We start from the raw sequence: 24634 nt of genomic DNA, 5'->3' as shown, positions 1-24634 counted from the left end.
CTGATGACCATAGATGTTAAGTCCCATAGTGCTCAGAGCCATTTGAACCATAATTGGTAAACAAAATGTTTAGGGCACAATTCTGGCTCACTGTCTTTTCATATTGTTCTGAATATCATACGAACACCATTAATCCGCTTCAATAGAGTCTCTGGGCATAGCTATAGCACAGATTTTTTCATTATCTTGAATCTCAATGCAAATTACGCTAGTCTCAGTTTGGAGTAACACAAAAGAGAGAGCAGCGATTATCGAGTACAATGGTAGATATGTTAACATGTTCAAATTACTCAAATATGTTAGTGGAAAAGACCACCCGCCAAAAATTAACACGACAATGTTATTTTACAGCGTCGTGACAGTAAGATGACGAAGATACATTAGCACGGGATAACAATAACACGATTAGATAAAAACTGTTAGCTTGATAAAGTAGCTCATGACGGTTGTAGCATGAGGATCACGGATGAAACGTAAACAGGGGAACAATTACTAACCACTCACCATGAGTTTCAAGAGCAGAAATTACCTCCTAGACATCGTGCAAAAGAGCACGGGCTTGTAATGGGGATATTTGGGGCACACAACAAAACGACAAACCTGGTATCTCGGCACACTTCGCTTACTTATTTTCCACAGCGGTAGGTCGTGCTCTACGAGGAGCAAATCTAAGTGTTTATGATGTAGTAATGTGATATTTAGTGATTTATTGTTGTATTGATAGCAATGTCTTTCTATTCGTACCTTTAGTCAATCATCTCTCCGGTTCTTAATACCCTAAATGTTTTATTTCAAATATCTCAACCCGTTGACTGTCCCTCAAATTTTTTCTCAGTCCTAAGCCTCGGAAAATCTACTAAACATTCCTTTTTCATTGAAGTGTCTGCCACTGATGTTTCACCTTTACGTGTGTTTTATTTGGTGTATTCGACAAAGGTGGGTGCCGACGAATGATTGGGTGCTTAGATAGAGAGCATAAATAATTAGAAATATACATAATGTGGGTGACACTGGTGTTCACCTAACATTACAGGAGCAATACCAAAGCTTTCCCGAACACCGTTAGTGAGAACGTAGTCGTCACAAACAGTCACATTACAGGGAAACTACGACTAAAGCTGCATCAGCACTCTAGGAACTCCGCTCTCAGACTGGACCAGATCGGTGCTGCGTCTTCCTTAAGCCTTCTCCGTGGTGACGGTGCTCGCACGTGCAGCAGGAGGTGTGGCTTCAACCGGTCACAGATTGGGGTATCCGTCCAATGGTTTACTCCCAACCAGGAGATTCGTTCTGCCTGGCGTGGGATAGATAATAAACGTCACCATATTAATTCCGGTGTGTATTTGTTTCTTTTTTTTACATGTCAATCTAACTGGGAGTATCAGTACATAAAGAAGCCCAAAAAGGGGCTATAACATCATTTTCCACAGTTTTCTCGTGATCTGTCTTCCATTCTATTCTGTCTATTCTGCCCGTTTGGTTTCGTCCTAATTTCTGCCTCGGATTAACAGAATTTAATTTCTTTAGCAGCCTCAAACTAAGAAAGTAATTGGTTTCATACCTATGCGACAGTTTCCACTGTTACTAACTAGGAGACTGAGGAGAGTGGACAGAGGGTACGATATTAGTTAATGTGTGGGATCTGCATGTGCTGGAATAAAGTTAAGTCACGTTGTTGAGAGCAATCTTTGAAAACATATCTTCACAAGAGAGGCACTTAACATGTACCAGCAAGTTAGGGCAGGAAATGAAATGCCGTGCCGGCCGGGGTGGTCTAGCGGTTCTAGGCGCGCTGTCCGGAACCGCGCGACTGCTACGGTCGCAGGTTCGAATCCTGCCTCGGGCATGGATGTGCGTGACGTCCTTAGGTTAGTTAGGTTTAAGTAGTTCTAAGTTCTAGGGGACTGATGACCACAGATGTTAAGTCCCATAGTGCTGAGAACCATTTGAACCATTTTTTTGAAATGCCGTCCATTGATAATTACTTACAAAGAACAGTCATTACGGGTCCAAAACTTAAAATGGGTAGGATTCATACATAGTAGTCTATAACATGCAGCTACAATCATGGCTAGTTTAAACTCTTTCTCTGGTAATACTGTTGGCGCATAATTTCGCGATATATCCAAAAACCATAGAGAGAGATGAACGCATGAGGCTACTAAGGAGCTGGGCATGTTTATGGATGGGGCGTAGGAGGTGGATTGGGGGGGGGGGAGGGACGTTAGTGACTGCAGTGACTTCATCACATGGCGATGCGGATGTCTGTTTGCAGCGACAAGAAGAATGCCGCGCCGGTCCTGCACGACGTAGAGCGGCCGCTAACCAGTAAGCTTGCGACTTAAAAAAAAAAAAAAAAAAAGAAAGAATTCTGCCTCGACGAGAACAGGCACAAGCATGGTCCGTTTCTCTGATCGCTCCACTTCCTTGAAGAGGATGGAGCCGTTCATATTTATAGCGCATTAGAACGGAAATTTTGGGTAAATAAGTAAAACCTCTCTTAACGGTAGGGTCATAAATCAGAATAATGTTCTCCACTACGTACGGCGTCTGTCTATTATTGTCTCATTCCTGTCCGAAATTTTCTTGTTAGAGCAATTTCCTGATAAACTTCTACGCACCTTAAAACAAAATGAATACTGTGTTAATCGTAAAGCTTTTTCTCCAGTAAACTGATCCGTCATGCCGGTCCTAAGCAGCATGTTCAACATTATTGTTACAAACGCTTGAATGTAGCCTGCGACAGTACAGTGTCATGCGCTTGGAACGGGAAATTTCCATTAACCTCGGCTTCGGACGTTCGCCCTCAGGAAACTAAGGCTACAACGTAATTGTACCCACGTCGCTGGCGTGCTGAGTGGCAACAAGTTGTATCACAATAAGGCTTATTATCAAACGTAACAACGTATAGGGTGTGAGGGGAACTTTCCTGAATGAGTCGAGGATTTGTTGGTAGAGAGGACCCAGCAGGTTGTTTTGCATGGGCAGTCATCTGCAGATGTAGGAGTAACGTCGGGTGTGCCACAGAGAAGTGAGATTTGACCTTTGTTGTTCATATTCCATGTTAATGATCTTGCATACAATACTGATAGTAACATCAGATTTCCGTAGATGATGCAGTTATCTATAATTAAGTATTCTCTGTAAAATTCAGCAGAAATATTGAGTCAGGTCTTGATAAGATTATCAACCTGATTTATATTTTCAGAAATGTAGAAATGTGCTCCGCGAAAACGAAAAAGACTGCAGTATTCTATGACTACGGTGTGAACTTGCCACAGCAGCAACTGGTCACCTCATACAATTATTTGAGTGTATTACCTTGTAAGGACACAAGGGGCACGATCACATAGGGTCAGTCGTGTTTAGAAATCGACTACGGGTTACTGTCATGGGCAGAATACTGGGGAAAAGGACATTGCATACAAATCACTTGTCCAATACATCCTAGAGTATTGCGCAAATGTGTGGAACCTGAAGGGCTGAACAAGCTTTAAAACATGAAAACAACCACAAATGTATCACTCCCTTAGGGATCAGAGGACAAGTTTAACTACAGAACGCACAGACGCAATTTGTCTTCTCGCGCTCCATACGTGACTGGAACGGAAGAAAGCACTTCAGTGCGAGGCTTCTCCTGCCACGTACTTCACAGTGACTTGCAGCGTATGGATGTTGATGTAGATGTTTCTTAGAGCAGTTTCATTCCGTCCTGACACTCATGGCTGCATATGTATTGGACTCTACTGTGGCGACTGCAATCTAGTAGCGCGCACAACTATCCAGTACTGAGGCATAAGGTGATTGGTTGGAGTGTTGTTGGATTCACGTTGCAATCTCGATTTCTACATTATAAGAGAAACGGGATATAATATAATGTAATTAGCCACAGGCAGCATCACCTACCACGTTTCACAGTTAATGGTCATATGTTTGCGTGTGTCAGGATGAGTGGGACAGGGTGTGCGATGTTGCTTTCACTGCCCCGCAGGCTTCATTCGTTTCTTGGACACTCATTTTCTGAGTACCTTTCCTCAAATATCAAATTCCTATCATCACTCCATCATTGCACTGTCACATCGGTTCTTCCAGCTCGTTGAATGTACCTGTGTACAACACTAAATTTTTCTCCACTTCCCGCTCAGGTAGTTTTCCTCCCGGGATATCCCAGCTCTGCTATTTCTGTCTACCATTAAAAGTGTGTCTTTATCAAACTCCAGACTACCCATATTTTTCTCATCCTATCGATAATTTTTTAATTCGAATTTCTCCTCCTGTCTTACTGAACTGATTCCCGCTATCCCTGTAACAAGTATCATCATTTTCATTTCGCACTGCAGCAACACAGGAAGTGAATCACCTAAAACTTGCGCCGCAAATATTGCAAAAATGGAGGGTTCTATAGATGTGCGATTTTACAGAATGGATTGATAGTCAGAGGCTCATAAAGTTAGCCGATACACAGAATGTAATAATACTTTTAAAGTGTATTATTCACTAAATTTCCTTTACTTTACGTCTATGGTCACAAATTTCTTGTCACAAGACCAGCAGTTTCGGTCTATAATGACATCGTCAGATCTGTTTTATAGAATAAATTTCCTTTACTTTACGTCTATGGTCGTTATAGACCGAAACCGGTAGTCGTATGACAAAAAATTTATGACCATAGACGTAAAGTAAAGGAAATTTATTCTATATTTTGGTCACTTTTATTCGCGACTATGTCGCAGCTTGTGAGAGTGTATTTTTTGTGCAAACATGCACTTTTTAAATGTAACGATGCCTGTTGACATTAACGTACCAAAAGTAGGGTAATTCTTTCAGGAACCCAGTGAGAGTCGTTGACGAGACATCGTATTTTGAAACGTTCGCACACCTACACTTGTACAGTATCTGTGGTAGCACACACTAAAGAAACGTACAAGTGCTTACTCTAGTTATGTGGATTCACACCAGTAAGAGACAGATCACCATGACAGATAGTGTTTAAACTGATCACTAGCAGCGGTAATACACGTTTCCAGTATATTTTAGAACGACTGTTGCATACGTGATAGCATTTCAGCGAAGGTCTCGATGGAGACTGCAGTAATATGTCGTTGGATATCATCGAATATAGATGGTCTGTTCATGTAGATAGCGTCTTACAGCTTTTTCTGCATTGATAAATCCCATCGTCCACTACTTACTGTTTCGACCGTGACACACTATCTGCACTTTAGGAAGACGCAACCACAATGTAAGAAAATATAACAACAGCGTACCTCGCCAGCTACGCACGTTGACTGTCACAAACTGGTGTCGGTGTGAGAACATCTCAAAACGCTATATCTCTTAAAAGACTCACACTAGAATCCTGCAACAAATACCACTGACATTCTAATTTACCCCACACTTACTAATATTAATATCAACAGGCATTGTTCCATTTCAAAAAGTGTATGTTTTCACAAAAATACACTTTCTAATTATTATTAAAATCTGTGTATTGGCTAACAATACGAGCCCCTGACCGTCAGTGCATTCTGTGAAACCCACACTTCAACAATAATTAGCATTTTCACAATATTTAAGGTGCAAGTATTGGGTGATTCACCCTGTAGAAGTAATTGTTAACATTCGTCTAAAACTAGACTAGGGAATCGCTTAATACAAAAACTGCCGTTTTTGAAACCATAAATTCGTCATCATTATTGTTGTTGTTATTATGCTTACTATTATTACTGCTATTATTACTATTACTATTATTATTATTATTATAACCACTATTATAGTTATCATTACATAATGCGTATGTTCTGCACATATTTTAACGTCGACTCACTAATGATGTCTCGCTAGTTGCAGGAGAGGGTTTTCAGTGCATAATTTTACCAGGTAGATAGAATGCAGAAAAGAAAAATACGAAGTAAGTAAACCTTCTGTTAAGCATAACAGCTTTATGCTTCTCTAGTAGATCACTTCACCCACCTTTTCGTCTATTGAACAAGACATTTAACCATATAATATGAATTTTCAGTGGGTACAGACATGAAATGACATACATATTCTTGTAATTAATCGAAAAGTTTCATGTTGTGTTCATGTTTAGAAACATTTATATCACGACTTCCCTGTAACAGTCAAATAATTAGAAAGAATATGAGAGAAAGGAATCAATCTGTAAAATGTTCAGATAGTAAAGATTTCATGAAATTGCGTTGTCCAAATGAAACACATCTGTCGGAACATTCATAGCAATGCTGGTCGTTAACAACCAAACGAAAGTGACTTTGGGACCATAGTACTTAATCTGAGTTTGTCTGCCACCTTATGCTTTCCCTTGTATGTTCGCTTCGCATGCGCGCGACCGCTACGGTCGCATGTTAGAATCCTGCCTGGGGCATGGATGTGTGTGGTGTCCTTAGGTTAGTTAGGTTTACGTAGTTCTAAGTTCTAGGGGGCTGATGAGCTCAGATGTTAAGTCCCATAGTGCTCAGAGCCATTTGACCCATTTTTTCGCTTCGCATGTGCTTCTTCTGTCATCCGCTCACGGCTGTCCGTTACAGTTAGTTTAATTGATCACTTCTATAAACAACAAACATTGACGGTAATTATTCATTAATACGTTGACCAAACAAAGGAACTGGAAGGTAAATTGTAGTCAGGGATACTGAAGATGCCAACGGCTGCCGAAATCGACGCCCGTGCAGCTACTGATGCTCTCCTGGAGGCTCTGACAAACCGCCTGTTGCCATAGTAATTCGTGGTACGTTTCTCGCCTTTAGACACGCATTTCTCAGTAAATCTGACATAATATTTCAACGTTTCAGCTGTTCGCCTTTCTTAAAAGCGGAGTAGTACATCCGAGAAGTTAGACGCATATGTCGCCTTAACAAAACTGATGAGACGGTCTATAGCAGACCGCAGAGACAGTTTTCTATCTTACCATACACCGCTCCGCCCAGCAATCAAGACGTGTGGTAACGCATGTGGACTCACTCTACTAAGGGGAGCCCTAACGGCTTCCGGTACACTCACCCCAGCTCTGACTGCCATCTGGAAATGACTGCGAATTTAATCACTGAGTTTGATAAGATGATCTCGTTCAGCATTCATTTATACACTCTTTCATGGAACTAGTGTTAGTACTCTCAGTTTAAAATCAAGCTGTGTGCATTGATAAGGCTTCCTGTCTGTCCGAGATACAGTTTTCCTGTCTATCAGATTTGTGCTGAGTTTCAAATTTATCATTATTTTTTCTGCTGGGCTTGGAACACCGAGTTAATTACACTATATGTAGTGAGTCAGCTGGGCGCTGTTCTTTAAATTTTATTTACACATCTATTACCGTTGCCCCATTTGCTTTACAGTGTTTTCAGCTCTGCTCTGATCTGATAACTAAATGTTTATTCCCGTTGGACTTATTACTGTGGGACTCGACTCAGCGGTTTTTATACCTTAAGTTAAACTGTTCACACACAAGTTATAAGACTGTTTGTTCATTTGCTGGAATTCATTTGAAATTCTCAGACATGTTGTGTTAAAGTAGTAAACAATAGCTTTTTGGAGCCTTTCGTGGTTTAACTGTTATTATGTGTATTATTTGTGACCTGGCAAACTACCACTACCAGATCCACGAATGCTACAGTATTTTATTGGTAACAGGGCGTGATTGTCAGAATGAGTGAGGTGTCACACCAGAAGAGTCGTAGACAGCCAAACTTAATTTTGTGAAATTATTTATAGCATCTGTTTACTCTTGAGGGGTTTACGCTTTCCCAGGTATTTCTGTTTGGAGTTATACCTGTAAGAGATGTATTCGGGAATGAGCATCCTACGAAGGAGCAATTGATATGCGAATTACAAAAACGAAACCAGTCGTTCAAAGGCAGCTTTGATAAACTGTATCAGTGTCTCAGTCACACGTTGGTCTACCCACCGTATCTGAACACCGTTACCCTCGATAAAGTAACTCAAGCCGTTGTGTGGATTCGCACAACAGGGGGCAATACGACATCGACTTCCCTGAGGATAATTGTCTTTCAGGGTCTCAGTTATTTTCGGTGCAAGCTCACCGAGATCACTTAAGTAAATGTGTACAGAATGTGCGTAAAATGAGCACAAAATTAAAACATGGTGAAGTGATTGAGGAGTTGGAATAAACAAGGAACTCCAAGAACGCGCTAACGTACTACAACTTTCTGAGGATTAGTTAATTGATGGTGAAAGAAGGTAGTGGGTCCAACTGTATCTCGTGGAAGTGTTACGGTATGGAAGCATTTTAATCGTTAGTGGCTATTATACAATGGATCACTAAATTGTCGATGGAGATTAGAGACCAAATTGCAGAGTTTTTGTATTTGTCCTTTAATGTACTAGAATAAGCTAGTGTTTTTCCAATTCCGAATCTTGTAGCTCTTCAGATTATTTGACGTTTAACTGACGGGTCGTTGGGTAGTATGACTGATCAGGTTATTCGAGAAGCAGGTACCGCTTGCAGATTGTGAGGGATGATTGGTTAATAAGATTTGTCCGGTAGGCTGAGAAATTACTTACTTAACTAACATGATTTTCAGGTACAAAGTCACCAAGAAACCAGTGTAAATTCCACTGAGAATATTAGACATGATCATTTAGTCTTATGTGTTGAGGTGAACGAGAATTAAGTTTTCTGTAGTATAATCGAAGGGATGGAAGTACACCACTGCCGATCCCAAGCCCTGGGCCTCATCTTGCAAGTGATGAGGGGGAGAAGTAGCAACCTCATTAAAATAACCGGTGAGGGCCCCTGCCTAGGGTTGCAGTTGAAACCCCAAAAACCAGGCACGTCTGCACGCTAGCCACCGGTACTCTGGTCAGCGTCTGTTGCGTCTGTGAACTCGGCTCTAATAGAATCTTCTGGAACTCCTTCGAAATTATATGAGATCCTTTGGGATTCCACCATTAAAACCTCAACCAAGAATCATGACAGAGCAATGGAAAATAATCCATTTTCATGGGCCCCAGTCAGTAAGACTGTGTGCTACATCTGACCATCGGATTCCAGGGCTTTGCAATTTCTGTATCGTTGCTGAACACCCCTCCCCTCCCCCCCCCCTCACCATTCCCCTACTGTGATGGTGCCACATATTTGATTGCGAATGGTTAAGTCTCGAACATACACGCCAACGAATACATCAGACATATCATGAACATAACAGCTGGAGTTTATCAGAAACTCTCAAAATGAAGAGAATAATTTACTAGGAAAGACTCAACACGACACACCACAATGAAACCAGGTAAATGTAAGTAACTGAGAAACACCATCAATAGATTCAGTATCCGGACATAACTATTCCAGGATTAAATCTCCAACTCTCCGGAAAAAAATCAATGCTGGACTCTGTAGCGGATTTCACTTCAAAATGAGATGAAATATCAACACTCTAGATACGATTTGGAATAAAAAAACCTAGACACTAATCAATGTAAATGCTCCTACAAACCACTACAACAAGAACAACCCACAGATGATAGGAGATTTCTGGGAAGATGTGGAAGAAACTACCAACAAAATCCCCACGAAACACATGAAAGTTTTACTAGGAGTCTTTAATGCTGATTTACGCAGAGCAGGAAATTTCGAATATGCATCGGGACAACATACGGACCACATGCGGACAAAAAACTTATGGAAGAATTTCTGTCTCAAAATCGCGTCTATGCAATTTCAGATACCACACAAGAGACTGTAAATTTTGAAATCTCCCAACAACGCTCTATAAAATTTTCGGATAGACCACATTGCGATATCCGCGAGTAACGCCAGAGGAATCATGAACCTAAAATCAAGGAAAGGATTTTTCGAATCCGATCATCGGCTACTCCAAACTGAAGTGAAATTTATACTCATTGGACAAATAAAGAGAACCACCAGAACTTTCAGAAGAGCCCCATAGTACCTACAACCGAACAAGAAAAATTAGAAGAAACAGTTTTAAAAATTGGCATTAACTATTGGACAGAACTGCCAGAAAAATTAAGGAACTATAAAATTTCAGAAACCACCAAGAAAAAGTACATAAAGATGGTGGAATATGAGATGTGACTGAGCCATGGAACGTTCAAAAAATGGAAAAAATTCAATATGATACAAAAGAACACTTCGAAAATAATCCGTAGAGGAAAAAGAGGTTGCAGAAAGAACGATTAAAGAGATAGAAGACGACTTCAAGATAACGATAGTTGGAAATTTTTACAGAACATTCAGAGAATGTATGACAGGATGCAAACTATCGAGCTTATGCTTGAAAAGACAAGACGGAACACTGGAGGCAAACACCGAGAAGAACTATGAAATATTAACGCAATGCCTTGACACACTACTAAACGATGATAAACCGATGCAGGTCCTACATTTCGAGAAGCCAGAAACCAACCTCGATCTGAAACCGCCAACAGACGAAGAGATAGTGAAACTAATAGAATCATAGAAAATAACAGCCAGCCTGGAAATGATGGATTGGGAAAGAAGTCCACAAACACATAACACCCAAATTACACAGAACCATCAAAAACTTCTGGCAAACAGAAAAAGTACCAGAAGAAGTCAGTGCTAATACACCCCTTCCACAAGAAGGGAGACAAAACGAACCTTAATAACTACACAACTACCTGTGACACAAAATTCTACCAAAAGCCCAGTAAATCAGTTAGAGCGTCAAATAGATCCACAGACAGGAGAGTACCACGGAAGGTTCCGAGATTGGAGATCATGCAGTGAATAGCTGTGGTGCCTCGGAACAAGTAGACCAGGAAAACCAATAATATTTGCCAAGATCAAGAAGACCTGTAACACACAGACAGAAATGAAGGTGGACAACAAGACCAGAAACCTAGACCAGGAAAAATTAAGAAATGCTATTACAAAGTGAAGTTTATAGAGAGATCTCAGACTCATTCGAAACGAAGACAGCAATGAGGTTGAGAGATAGCCTGTTACGCATTATATTTAACTCAGTTTTGGAAGGGTAAAGATGGGGAGACACAGGGATAGAACCATCAACATCAGATGTATAGCCTTTGCCAATGGAACAGCCACCATAAAGAGCAACAGAAAGTAAGACACGGAAGCTTTAGAGACACTACATGAAATCTCAGCAAAAACAAGACCACAACTCTTATATGGGAAACGCAGTACATGCACACAAAAATCCACAGACAGAAACCTACTGGTAACGAAGTATGGAAAGATAACACTAGTAGAAAGTTTCAGACACCCCCGAGATTATACAGAAACAGGACTGAAATCGACATCCAGTGAATGAAGGGTCACAAAAGTGCAAAAAGCGTACAAAATTACGTGGAACAAATTACATGACAAATTAAGATACTATTGTACAGTTGTCTTATCACAGGTCTTGTCTGCTGCAGGAACATCAGTAATCAAGCGACGAACGAAAATCAAGGTGATGGAAAAAGAAGAAAAGAAAATAAAAAGATCTGGTTCAAATGGCTCTGAGCACTATGGGACTCAACTGCTGAGGTCATAAGTCCCCTAGAACTTAGAACTACTTAAACCTAACTAACCTAAGGACAACACACACATCCATGCCCGAGGCAGGATTCGAACCTGCGACCGTAGCGTTCGCGCGGTTCCAGACTGTAGCGCCAGAACCGCTCGGCCACCAGCGGCCGGCTACAAAGATCTATGGGCCAGTTCAGAAGAGGGGATGGAGGGGGGGCCTTCAAAGGAAATGTACGAACAGACAGAGAGGATTAGAAACTACATCAGGAAAAGAAGGGCAAAGTTCTATTGACACACACGCAGGACGAAAGGAAATAGAACAACCAAGAAAATTTTTCAAATGGTTCAAATGGCTCTGAGCACTATGGGACTTAACTTCTGAGGTCATCAGTCCCCTAGAACTTAGAACTACTTAAACCTAACTAGCCTAAGGACATCACACACATCCATGCCCGAGGCAGGATTCAAACCTGCAACCGTAGCGGTCGTGCGGTTCCAGACTGTAGCGCCTAGAACCGCTCGGCAACCCTGCCGGCAGAAAATTTTTAACATAGTGAAAACTAGCTGGGTAAAGGATATCATGGAAAACATCAAGAAACTGATCATCTCCCCAGAAGAAATGAAAGACAGGAAAAACACAGAAAAACATCAGAAAAGAGAAATTGTAGCAGATGCGCAAAGAGAAGAACACAGGAAAGAAACGGACAGAAGACAGGAAGAGGAAATGCAGTGAATATATGAGAGGTTTGGGGGGAGAGAATTGAGAGGTACAGAAAAACATGCCGTTGAAATTGACAATGTGTTAGCGCTCTCCTTAAGGGGGAATAAACGTTAATAATAATATCTGAAGCAATGGGCCAAGGAGGCGGTTTGCAGGTGGCTTTTGCTATTAAACCTGGCCGTTTCCCTGACTTGCTTCAAATCAACGGAGATATAGATAATATCAGTTTTGCTGATCAGAACCAGAGGATCGTTCAGCAAAGGAGTAGCTTGTCCATAAACTCTTCCCGTATGTATCAAGGGAGGAGCCAACGTGGAGGAGAGAGTGGAAATCGTTTTAGTTGTAACAAAATGGAACTCCTTGCATCGCTCTTAACCGTGGACCAATCTGTGGACTGAGGGACTCTGCAGCCATATTTCTTAGCTTAATTACGATTGCTAACTCAAGAATAATAATATTTGTAAATTTACCACTTTAAGACCACTGGAGAAACAGGTTCATACTGTTAATGGTTTGTCGTGATCTTTGTTGGGGCATATGTGAGATAATTTACAAAGTCGCAGTTCCCAGGATTTATGAAACTATCGCCGAACGGTTCTCTATGGAGTTACTATAGCGGTGTAATTTCGTACTCAATATGTCAATGTTGACCGATTGAGTACAGGGTCACAAATGACCAATGATATTTACGACATTCTATGCCCCATGTATTCTCTACCAAGCAGTCACAATATTTGCTGCTAATGGCAACAGGGGGCGGGTGTGGAGGTATCCAACGGCGAGCACAAGGTGAGACTGCGGAGTGTAGCTGAACTGCTTACTCGACGAGTACCTCACCTCAACGCTACAGTGTTAACGGTGTCGATACAAAAAACAATGGCAACGCAAACAAAGCAAACATTGCGTTGTATCTACAGCAACAGTTGCCGAAATCGACATTTCGTCAGAATGAACTCAAGGAATTTCGCAGATTGAGAAAGAAGTGGCAAGTGAAACATTAGCGTTTCTGCGAGATGAGTTAGTGGAATATGTGGTGTCGTAAACGCTCGACTTTGTGGACTATGTTGACAATACTTCCTTAACAAGTGAAAGTCAAACTTAAACATTTGTAAAGAAATGTAGTTCATCATCCTTTCCAGACAGGGAGCCACAAGTCCCTTCTCCAGTGAAACGTAGTAAAGGACAATCCTTGACATAGGAATAGGCACTAAGCACAACTACGTACGTGGTAGATCATATGCAGCACAGTAAAAAAAAATACTAACAAATTTCGAATACGTCCGCTGCGATATGACCGTGTAGCGCATAACCAAAACTACGGATATTCGAGCGAGGACACGGAGCACTTCTCACAAAAACTGGTGTCTGCACGTTCCAAGGATGCTCTATACATTTCACAGGATGTGTATCCCAGTGAACAACCACTTGCGCCCATCAAATTGTATACGATATAGATTACAGTGAAATCAAGAGAAGCAGTGGATAGCCGCATAACTTGGGGTGAAAGATGTTAAGATAACAAAATTTGACACAAAGTGTTGACTTGATTATGCACAGCAAAATGCGAAGTTGGCACGAACTTTTGTAGATGAGATAAAGAAATCTTTGTCATCCTTCACTGAGGAATTTGTTGTCAAATCAGACCAATCTTGATTTGAAGAGGAAACGCATGAGAAAGGCGCCCTGGAAATTGACACGCCAACGAATAAACATCAACTGAGATCAATAGCTTAACGCTTTCGTGTACGATTATGACTACTGTTGACCTGAATCGTAAATTGTCTTTAAAGTTATTTAATGTGCTGCGATAAGTTGGAACTGCTCTGCCACCTACGATTTTTTCTCGCGTGCTTGATATTGGAAGAGCAGCATGGAATATTTACGTCACAGCAAACAAGAATGGGAAAATATGTGAAAGAGGACGACAATTACGTTACGAGCACTGATTTTGGCCAATACCTGGTCGAAATAACTCGCCTTCTCTTTAGTCGTTTCCTGTGTATAGAAACCATGCTCCTTTACAGCACGCTGTACTTCCTGAAACGTGTGTGACATTGCAGTTTTCCGTGCCTGTAGATCATACTGTCGCACTGTCGGCAGCTATGCCTTAAAGGATAGCCTGTTTCACGACTGACTGTTTCGCATTCGGTTGTATACCATCACATTCCATCAGTTTTCATCACCCTGTTAGACGAATATGATTCCGTATGCATACTTTTTTGAATGAATATCTAGCTGAACGTATTGCAAAGTTGGTATATTCCAAGGAGTTTGCCTTCGATCTTGATGGTGCGAACCGTTCGGGTACTGGGAAGTGCTATTTTTCATTCGGTGTTTATGGTGCAAGTTAATGATTTGTCTTGAATATACATTTTGTGACGTGTAAAACATACATTCAATAGATTCCGGCACCACTCGGACTTTCATTTTATGTCGCCCTTAGGATGCACACGGTATGTCATTAACGGCTAATATTTTTCTTGTCGTAATTATTAAAACACCTCCAAATAAGCCTTAATAAAGATTGAACTCTTGAACTCACAATCAAGGAGTTCCTTGTTAGAGCAATCTGGAAACAGGTTAGCGTCTAAGTAACATTCACTTGGGGACTCAGTTATGTTGTCATAGTCGCCTTGTAAGACGCCCAAGAGGAAAGGGGGTCGGATATGCAGTACTAATAAAAGCTAGCCTTTAGCACTCGAGAGTGTACAACACGCCCTAGACACACGAACGCGGCTGGATATTTAACTACCGTGTGCCTAAACACACGTACCTGGTCCTTCCCGCGGCGGCATCTGCTGCTCTCTGCACTGCCTGCTATGAAGTGTCCTGTAATAGCTACTGTATAGCAGGGAGAGGCGTCACTCACATCAACAATATCAAGTTGATCTGGTAGAATTCACTGTATACTGTTAAACACTCGCACAGGGTGGGGCGGCACTGTTCACAATTAACATTACTCCACAATGGTCATAATCAGTACTTGTATTCCAAGCGCGGATGCTCCATAAAATGCCGGGTACGATATACGAATTAGAAAGTACCTGCACTCTTGATATTCAGTCAGTCGCAACGATATGTGTTTCCTTCACTTAGAACCTCCAATTAGGACCATACCAGTCACCATTAATCTTCCGTAACCTTCGCGAAGCGATTATTGTTGTTCTCCCGACACGACATAAGAAACCGAGGAACGTCACCTTTTTGATAAACAGTGATGCTATGCCGTGAACACGGAAATTAAGTGCAAAACTTGTGTGGCAAACATTTTCAATTACTTCAGCATTACTTGTAAGATAAGTGTTGCAGCCACACGACATCAACACAACACTCCGCCCACGCTCCACGAAAGCTACGCCACGACTCCCCACTGTTGCTCTGCGCTCCGCAGAGAGGCGACTATCAGTAGTCAACAACACAATTCTATGCTTACAGCCATCCTTACGTTAATCGTGAGGATATGAATCACTTCAAATTTAACGTCCGACAGTTAGGGAAAGATAAAATTCAACACCTCTTAAGGTAATTAAGAAAAATGTTTCAAATGGCTCTGAGCACTATGGGACTTAACATCTATGGACATCACTCCCCTAGAACTTAGAACTACTTAAACCTCACTAACCTAAGGACATCACACACATCCATGCCCGAGGCAGGATTCGAACCTGCGACCGTAGCGGTGACGCGGTTCCAGACTGAAGCGCCTAGAACGGCATGGCCACACACGCCGGCAATTAAGAAAATTATCAGAAGTTGTAAGTGGGTAGTTGTGTGTGACTAACGAAGTCGAATATCTGACCAAACGATTGATACAGGTTCCACAGCGTCACACTCCTTTCAGGCTGTCAGCACCGAAAATGAAGGTAAGAGTTAAGGAATACTATTGACAAGTAGCTCACGGAGGGGATGATTAGCGTTTTTGCCTCTCCACATGCCCCGCCACTTTTTTTTGATTCACAAAGGCAAAAGAGAGGAAGGACTTCTGAGCGCTAAACCTGAGTGTAGGTTCGGAGTTGGTCGCCTTGTCTGCTATTAACATATGCCTTACTTGGTTTGCTGGTGCACTTTATTTCACTGCGTTGGATGTGAATCAAGTCTGCCACCAGATGCCTCCAACTGAAGAATTTAAGCGTACGTTAGAACTTGCTTGTTTTCAAATGAGTTCCCTCAAACGAATTTCGTCATAGGCGAGATACCTTTAAATGATCGGATACCCTGCAGTCCGTTTTTGATGCACTAAAACAGACTCTAAGTAAAGACTCTGTGCTATCTATTTCGGACTTTCACTGCAGTTTATTCTCGAAATTATACCTCCAAAACAGCAGTCGCCATCTGTCCGTTACAAGAATGTGACGGACATCCTCACCCAGCGGATGTTACATATTCGATATAAGCTTTGGAAACAATGGCAGTTTAATTTTGCCTGGAGAAATTCAAGCTACATTTGGAGCGTAGACGTTTCTTGTTAGGAACGGACAATCAGGAGCTAAGCTGGGTGCTGACTAGCCCCAGTGAAACTGGCAATGTACCACGCTGAGCAGTTCGAAATTCAACATCCAGTTTTTCCACAGACCACAGAAAGGTTTGAGATGAGAGACTGAGGCGATCAGCAGTCCAATGATATAATGCAACCAGATGATAATGATAAATTTAGGGCAGCTATACTAACCAAAGTTCACTCACTTTCTGGAAAATAGGAAAAGTGGAAGGAACAGGATCAGTCTCTCGAGAGTATCACGTAGTAGGAAGCAAGCAACCACATATCATCCTACTAAAGGTCTCCTATGATATTGTACCAGTTACAATGACCATTTAATGAATAGTCTGTTCGATATGTTGATCCCGGATCTATTTAAATATTTTCATCACTTCTTTTGTGGTGGGCTTTGAGGAATTTTAAAGTCATGATGAAATTAAAGAAAATCTTACTTGGTTATTCTTTAACCCAAATATTATGCAAATAACCAACGAATGTAAGGAAAACAGGCTTCGAAGTCCAGTTCCGTTTCTTGCGGTGGCTTGTTGCAATCTAGTCGGGAAGGGAGGCCTATGGGTAAGTCGTTTGTGGACTAATTAGGGTAGCTTACACGCACTAAGAGTGCAGAGGGTACATTATTGTTGTGGAGTTCAAATGGCTCTGAGCACTATGGGACTCAACTTCTGAGGTCATTAGTCCCCTAGAACTTAGAACTAGTTAAACCTAACTAACCTAAGGACATCACAAACATCCATGCCCGAGGCAGGATTTGAACCTGCGACCGTAGCGGTCTTGCGGTTCCAGACTGCAGCGCCTTTAACCGCACGGCCACATCGGCCGGCTGTTGTGGAGTATTTTTAACCCATTTTCATGAGTTATTCCACGTAAGACATTCGGTTTGACACTTCAGCGTCTAGATATAATAATTTCTTACTTGTCCTCGAAAGACACTGTGATTTGCCTCCTCAACTTCTAGAGAAATTAGGATATTGTATTTCTGTAGCATCATACCACATATCACCATCATCCAATACCATACTCAGTCATCGTCTGCACATTGCCCTAACGCAGGTACGTGCATACGGAATAGGTTCCCAAATATGTGAGTGGTTCGAAGACTTCTTAAGTAATACATGCCAACATGTCCGTGACGGATAGTGTTCATCTGACACAAGGGTATCGTGCGGAGTGGCCAGGGGAAGAATGATAGAACCGCTATTATTATCTGTACACATAAATGATCTGGCAGACACAGTGGGCACCTGCAATTATTTGCTGATGATGCTGCAGTGTACGGGAAGGTGTTGAAGGTGAGTGACAAACAAGATGGCTTAGAAAAAAATTCTAGTTGGTGTGATGAATGGTAGCCGACTGTAAATGTACAGAAAGTACGTTAATGCGGATGAGTAGGGAAAAAATTGTATTTCACGGAAACTGCATTAGTAGTGCCCCACTTGACACAGTCACTTCCTTTAAAACGAGCAAGTGAGTCTTGTGGTGGGAATGGCGAATGGTCGACGTCGGTTTATTTGGAGAATTTTTAGGAAAGAAGGGTCATCTGTAAACGAGGCCGCATATAAGACACTAGTACGACGTATTATTGAGTACTGCTGAGGTGTTTGGTATCCGCACGAGCTCAGATTAAAGGAAGGCATTGCAGCAGTTCAGATTTGTTACCAGTAGTTTCGAACAAGATACAAGTGCTTCGGAAGTTCGAATAGGAATCACTGGAGGGAAGGCTACGTTCTTGTGGAGAAACGCTATTGAGAAAATGTAGTAGAGAACAGTCATTTGAACCTGAATGCAAAACTGTCATGATAAAAATGGGTTCTAATGGCTCTGAGCACTATGGGACTTAACATCTGTGGTCATCAGTCCCCTAGAACCTAGAACTACTTAAACCTAACTGACCTTAGGACATCACACACATCCATGCCCGAGGCAGGATTCGAACTTGCGACCGTAGCGGTCACGCGGTTCCAGACTGAAGCGCCTAGAACCGCACGGCCACACCGGCCGGCAACTGTCTTGATACCGCCAAGATATATTTCGCGTAAGGAAAATGAAGATGAGGCATGGGAAACTGGGGCTCGGATGGTGGCATATAGATAGTTGTTTTCCATTCGCTCTATTAGGGGGTGGAACTGAAATCACTAATAGTGGTGCTGGTTACCCTCATGCTCGCACCGAACGGTGGCTTGCGGAACATTCATATATATGTAGATATGACGGAAGCTTCAAATGACGTTCCTTAAAATGACCGTAACCACTCTCAAAGTAATTAGGGTAGCTCCAACAGTTGGCTCAATTTTGCTTTCAGTTCTCCGGAGCATAATGAATATAAGTACACCGCTGCAAAATTAATTTTTACATGCCCAATTAACCCTCTGATATTCACTATTTGATCTATCACTGATCTCCTACTCGAAGGACTTGATCATGATACCACTAAAGGAAACTAAAAGAAGGTGATTAATAACATTCGTTTCCAGTGTCGGCAGGTGGCCTGCAGATGTAAGAGTCAGAGTAGCCTATCTCGTTAAGGACGGGCGATCATGTTTTTGTAAGGAATATTTTAGCTCACAGCAAGGAAGAGGACACGTTTTCTACCAAACTCTTGGGCCACTTTGTTGGACGGTATCGGGTTCTAAAGATCCACGTCCTAGATGGCCTCCCACTTACAACTCTTGCTACTGGTAGGATTCATGTTAGTCTGGTCTCGGTTGGTGCTTCTTCTAATAACTGTGTGGCCAACTACTATCAATAAAAGTCAGGGTAAGAGCTCAAGCCAATTATCGCCCTTCCATCCCTGATTTAACTTTAAAGCCACGGGGGGCCGGGGGTGGGCGGTGGGGGGGGGGTGGGGGGGTGTTGCGGGTGTTTACCATGGAAACTAAAGCGGGTATTCATCTCTTCGCTCGTAACTAAGCTACTGCCTCTTTAGCATCCCGCCGTGGGACAGACTCTCCGTCCTCCTGACGTAACGGCGCCTGTAAGAGCACGCACACAATCGTAAATCACAGATAAGTGGAGGAGGCTAGTAACAGCCAAAGAAACTTGTGCACCTGCCTAATAACGTGCGAGGCCCCGGTAGCACGCATAGGTGCCACAACACGACATTGTATGGACTTTGTCTGAAGTAGTGCTGGAGGGAATCCGGTAGGCCTCGTCCTACGTAAGCGACATATAGAGCGCGTGACAGCTTCAGAAGACGAAACACCACCGCAGGTATGGATAGCAAGTGTCCTACGTGGTCGGCGTCCGAGGCGGTGCCCGTTCTCTGCTACAGCTAGCGACGTTTTAATTCAAACGTGTGTATCCTGTCTCAGCAGCACGCGCGACAGTGAGAGCGACGGCCACTTGTCTTCTCGGCAAAACAGTGGAGCGGACGCGACGGCAACTATTAAATACTTTTCATCCGATTTTGAGGAAATTATACGCTGATAAATTTTTATTTTTCAGCATCTTATAGCTTGATATCTTTGCTCGATAAAGGTCTTAATTTATTTGTGTTATTCCTCATAGTTACTGTGCTGCACGAAACTGAGTACATGGCTGCACGAAATTTATAAGAACTTGCAGAGGTAAAATCGCATTGCGTAGATTTTCCGTATGTTTCATTTAAGGCCATGCATTATTGCGTATGAAATGCAATCAATATATCTAAATTGTGTTTGAAGTTGAGGCCGGAATGATATCTCTTTTCATTCTTGCGATGTTGGTTGCTATATCCGCGGACGAGTCGCTCGCGGCGCGTCCGAATCCTTTCCTGCGCTTCGGGAATTAAGTGATTATAGAAATCGTCGTATCTCATAAACGGTTCAAGATATCGAAACGAAGCTTTTTGCAAATAACAGCATGCACAAAGAACTATTTTGTCATGTGATTAAGACTCTATAAGTTTTTGTAAACATGTGAGCAGGGCGAAAATGAGACGCCCTATAAATTTTCCGAATTTTCATAGCCAAACCAAACCAGATAATAAGGTAACGGGGTACCAAAGTGATCAGCGTGGGTTATAGTTTCGCAAGAAAACATTTAACTGCTTGAAAGTAATCAGGATAGTTAAGAAAAACTTAATTAATGAGTTGAGGAACAATTGAAATACTTCACGAAAAGCTGCTGCCAAGCTATGTAAATGAATCGTCAAAAAGTTCATCTGTTCATGGCCTAACCATTTTACACATAAAAACATACACTGGTACAGTATTTAGTTATCAAAAAGGCTTCTTTCGAATTAAGTAGGGGAGCGAGGGGCTTGTTCTAACAGTTTTCATCAAAACTAATATATCTTGAGATCCATTGATGAAATTTCTACTAAATAAAGATCGATGGATACTGTAACTCTTCCTCTACCAAATCAAGTGAAAATAATACCATAACTATTGGCCATTATTTTACAATCAACTATTTGCTAGAAGAAATGCTGTGATACAACTTACCTCGTGCTTGGGGCAAGTTGTAACGTCTACCGGGGCAAGTAGTAACGACAGAAAAAGAACAATAATACCTCTAATCATTTATTCTTTGTTTATTATTAACAAAATAGACATCTTTCTAAAGTAGGTATTATGCAATTCTTATAAAAATTAACATAAATACACTTTTTAAGTAATTAAGTAACTAAAAATTAAGTAATTAACAGTTTTATTTAGTTTTAGAGTTTGCAATACTCTCTTAGGATTGAAGGGTTGGCTACAGCGCGCATACACAAGCTCTGTAATCTAAGATATTGTTGTCGCGCTTCGCAGCGCACGATTAAGTAGTAGCAATTTGGAGGCCAGTGTAGGAGCCCGTCTGCTGTGGCGCGCACGTGTGTTGGGTGAGGGGGTCGTCGCCGAGCTGCCGTGCTGCCGTGCTGCCGTGTCCGCCAGCAGCGACACAGGATTTGGCATTTAGTTGATATTTTTTTATAATTTCCAGCGCGCTTATTAATTTAAAGAAAAGGGTTTGTGTATGTGCGTAGCAGCAGACGGTAATTTTGATAATGATAGGGAAACCATTATTAGATTAAGTATTGATTTTTGTTATTGATTTCTTTGTAATTGTCAGGGAATTGTTTCACTATGAATTTAATTCAGAAGTATTTCAGTCTGTCTCAAGAGTTTGATTAATTTGCAATATTGCTTTAATGCCACTGGAGGCAGATTTACATACGAAGCGATGGTTCAAAGAGCTTACAGCGTTTTGAATTGAATGAGAAAGAATCACTTTCAGAATATAGTTTTAAAAAAAGAATTATGTGTTTGGGTTATCATTTATCGAGATTACATTTGACTAAACCCTTTCTCTTGAATTATATGTAGTTGTACTTAGAAGCAGCAGCCGCAGCAACAGCAGGAGCCGCCATACAGAACATGCATTGCACTCAGCACGAATAATAGGTTTTTTTATGTTTTTGTTAAATAATGGAATGCAGCAGATCAAGCAGTGGCAGCAGAAAGACCAAGTAAGTTATTTGTAGCACACAGGGCCAATAAGATAAAATAGAGTTTAGGCCATCTCTGTAATAGTGAAGTTCACAAGAGTACAAGCACAAGATTTTCAGTAGAAAACACGAGACAAGAAGATAGAGCTCGCGACTTTCAAGTTAAACACTACTTATAATCATCATGGCACTTTTCAATCATAGTAGGTTATTAAATTATTTATATCTAAGGTATGCTTCGTAATTATCTCTTTTAATATCTATCTAACAAAGTATTGCACTTATATACGAATCAACATTTGGTTGGTTTCATTACAATTAAATTTCTTTCTGTTATACACCCTCATTCTAGAAGAAAATAAAAAAAAAATTAGTAGGTATCTACATGATAACATGGGGAATGTTTTAACACGTTACAACAAGCACCGGGACTTTGTTGCAACTTACCCCATGGTATGATTTTTAACATTTATCAAGATAACTATTTAAACAATTTAGCAATCTGAAAAACTGTTATACATTCTCAGAGATAGATAAATTGGATTGTAAATAATATATAGAAGGTTTGCAAGTAGTCGATGATAATAATAACGCAAACCAAAATGTTACAACAGTACAATTTTATATTACCTGGCAAAAGTGAAGCGCATGTACACTTCCGCTCACTGCGCCGGCCCGCGGGACACTGGCTATGGCGACATTATGTGGCGCGGTTTATAGGTGAAATCGAGTCAAAGAAATACGCTAATAGTGTTTAAGATCCTAGTGAAAAAAGCCTGTTACTACTTCCCCTGTTACAACAAGCCCCTTTCTCCTCTACCAAAGTTGGATTTTAGAGAATAGAAGACGTTAGGAAGGCAAACGAACTGTCAATAAGATCATGCTTTCTGAATAAAACTTGAAAATAAAAAATATAAGAAATGGGTCAAATATTTTGTGAAAAGAGTTACGTAAAAGAAATAAATAGACCAGAGAAACGTTCTACGTGCCTCTGAATGATGCTCGAAATCATGAACGGAAAATGAGGTCATTAATATTATTTATTTCATACTTTTAGGTAATAATTCACAAAACGTTTCACTTCGTTTCACAATTTTGTATACCTTATTTTTAGAGACTTAACAGTGACTGCTGATGAATGACCTTTGCAACATCAAATATCTCAAAAATTTCAATGTTGTTCATTGTAAATTTACTAGAAATTTAATATGTGTGATGTACTGGGATAGGTGTGCATACACTCAAGGATCAATTACACTGGCAAAACCTAAAAATTACACTGCTGCATTGTAAATAGAATGCATGAAACTAGGTATACAGCATTGTAGCTGTGTCAGTTAAAATACAGTTAGTATCTGGAATCGAGCCCAGGACCTTGTCATAACCGCAAAATACAAACCGTGAACGCTGCCGCATTTTTTTTATTTGTCAGTGTGACTTGGTACTATAATGAAACTGCAGTAGACCATAGTCAAATAACCATATAATATGAGCTGCAAATGGGAGAAATGACATTGATAAAAGGAGAACAGAAGAAAAACGAGAACAATGCGGAAAAACCACCACCAAGCTCTCAAGATATGTATAAACCATTTTGATAGTTTTTAATATATATATATATATATATATATATATATATATATATATATATATATATATATATATATATATATTAGCCTTTTTTACAATCTGAAAGCAGAAAGACAACGAATAACATTATATTCTTAATAGTAAACGAAGAAAACATCCAATATGATTTCAAGGATTGTATAATCTCATGTGTATATATACTTCATCTATACACATCTTACAATACAATGGAGTGATACTGAGTCAAAACACTAAACAAAACGAGCAAGTAAACTAGGAGAGAACAAACCGAACCACATCAGATGCGAAACATACATAACAGATAAAACAATCACCGTCAGGAAAATGAAATTAACCAATACCTTGCCGACGGAAAACAAGATTCAACATGTTGGCGAAGAGGCCTCCATATCGAGGCGTTCACAGGCATGTCCAATACCCCGTGATCATGTACTGCATGAAGTTCATGTGATCTTCCCCTCGCCTTCTACAACATAATGAACGAAGTGTCACAGCAACCACAGAACAGTGTGGGTTTTAGATCATGGAAAGAAGGAAGACTTTGGTCGCACTACGAAGTCGGTAGTGTGTGCAGTCTCGAAAGTTCGAGTAAGGAAGACCAATTGCGTCCTATTCCAAGACCAACTTGCCATATGACCTCCACAAATAAAGCGATGTCGAATCGTATCTGTAGACGTACAACGACTGCATAAATCCGTGTCACTAAGCCCAATATGGAAGAGTCGGTCTTTCGTTGAAATCAAGTTATTTACTACCTTAAACCAAGAGGACGATGCGCGCATCGGCTAGTAAGAGGGCAGATATTGCACCAAACCACCGACCAGGTTGTTTGCGGCTATCCTATTTCCACGAGGTTCACGCAAGGAGCTGCTTTACAACGAGTCTGTAGGAATTTCATGGTGG

Source organism: Schistocerca nitens, chromosome 6, assembly GCF_023898315.1.
Source record: "Schistocerca nitens isolate TAMUIC-IGC-003100 chromosome 6, iqSchNite1.1, whole genome shotgun sequence".
Taxonomy (NCBI): Eukaryota; Metazoa; Arthropoda; class Insecta; order Orthoptera; family Acrididae; genus Schistocerca; species Schistocerca nitens.
The sequence above is the reverse complement of the archived record's forward strand: the minus strand, read 5'-3'. Positions refer to the sequence as shown.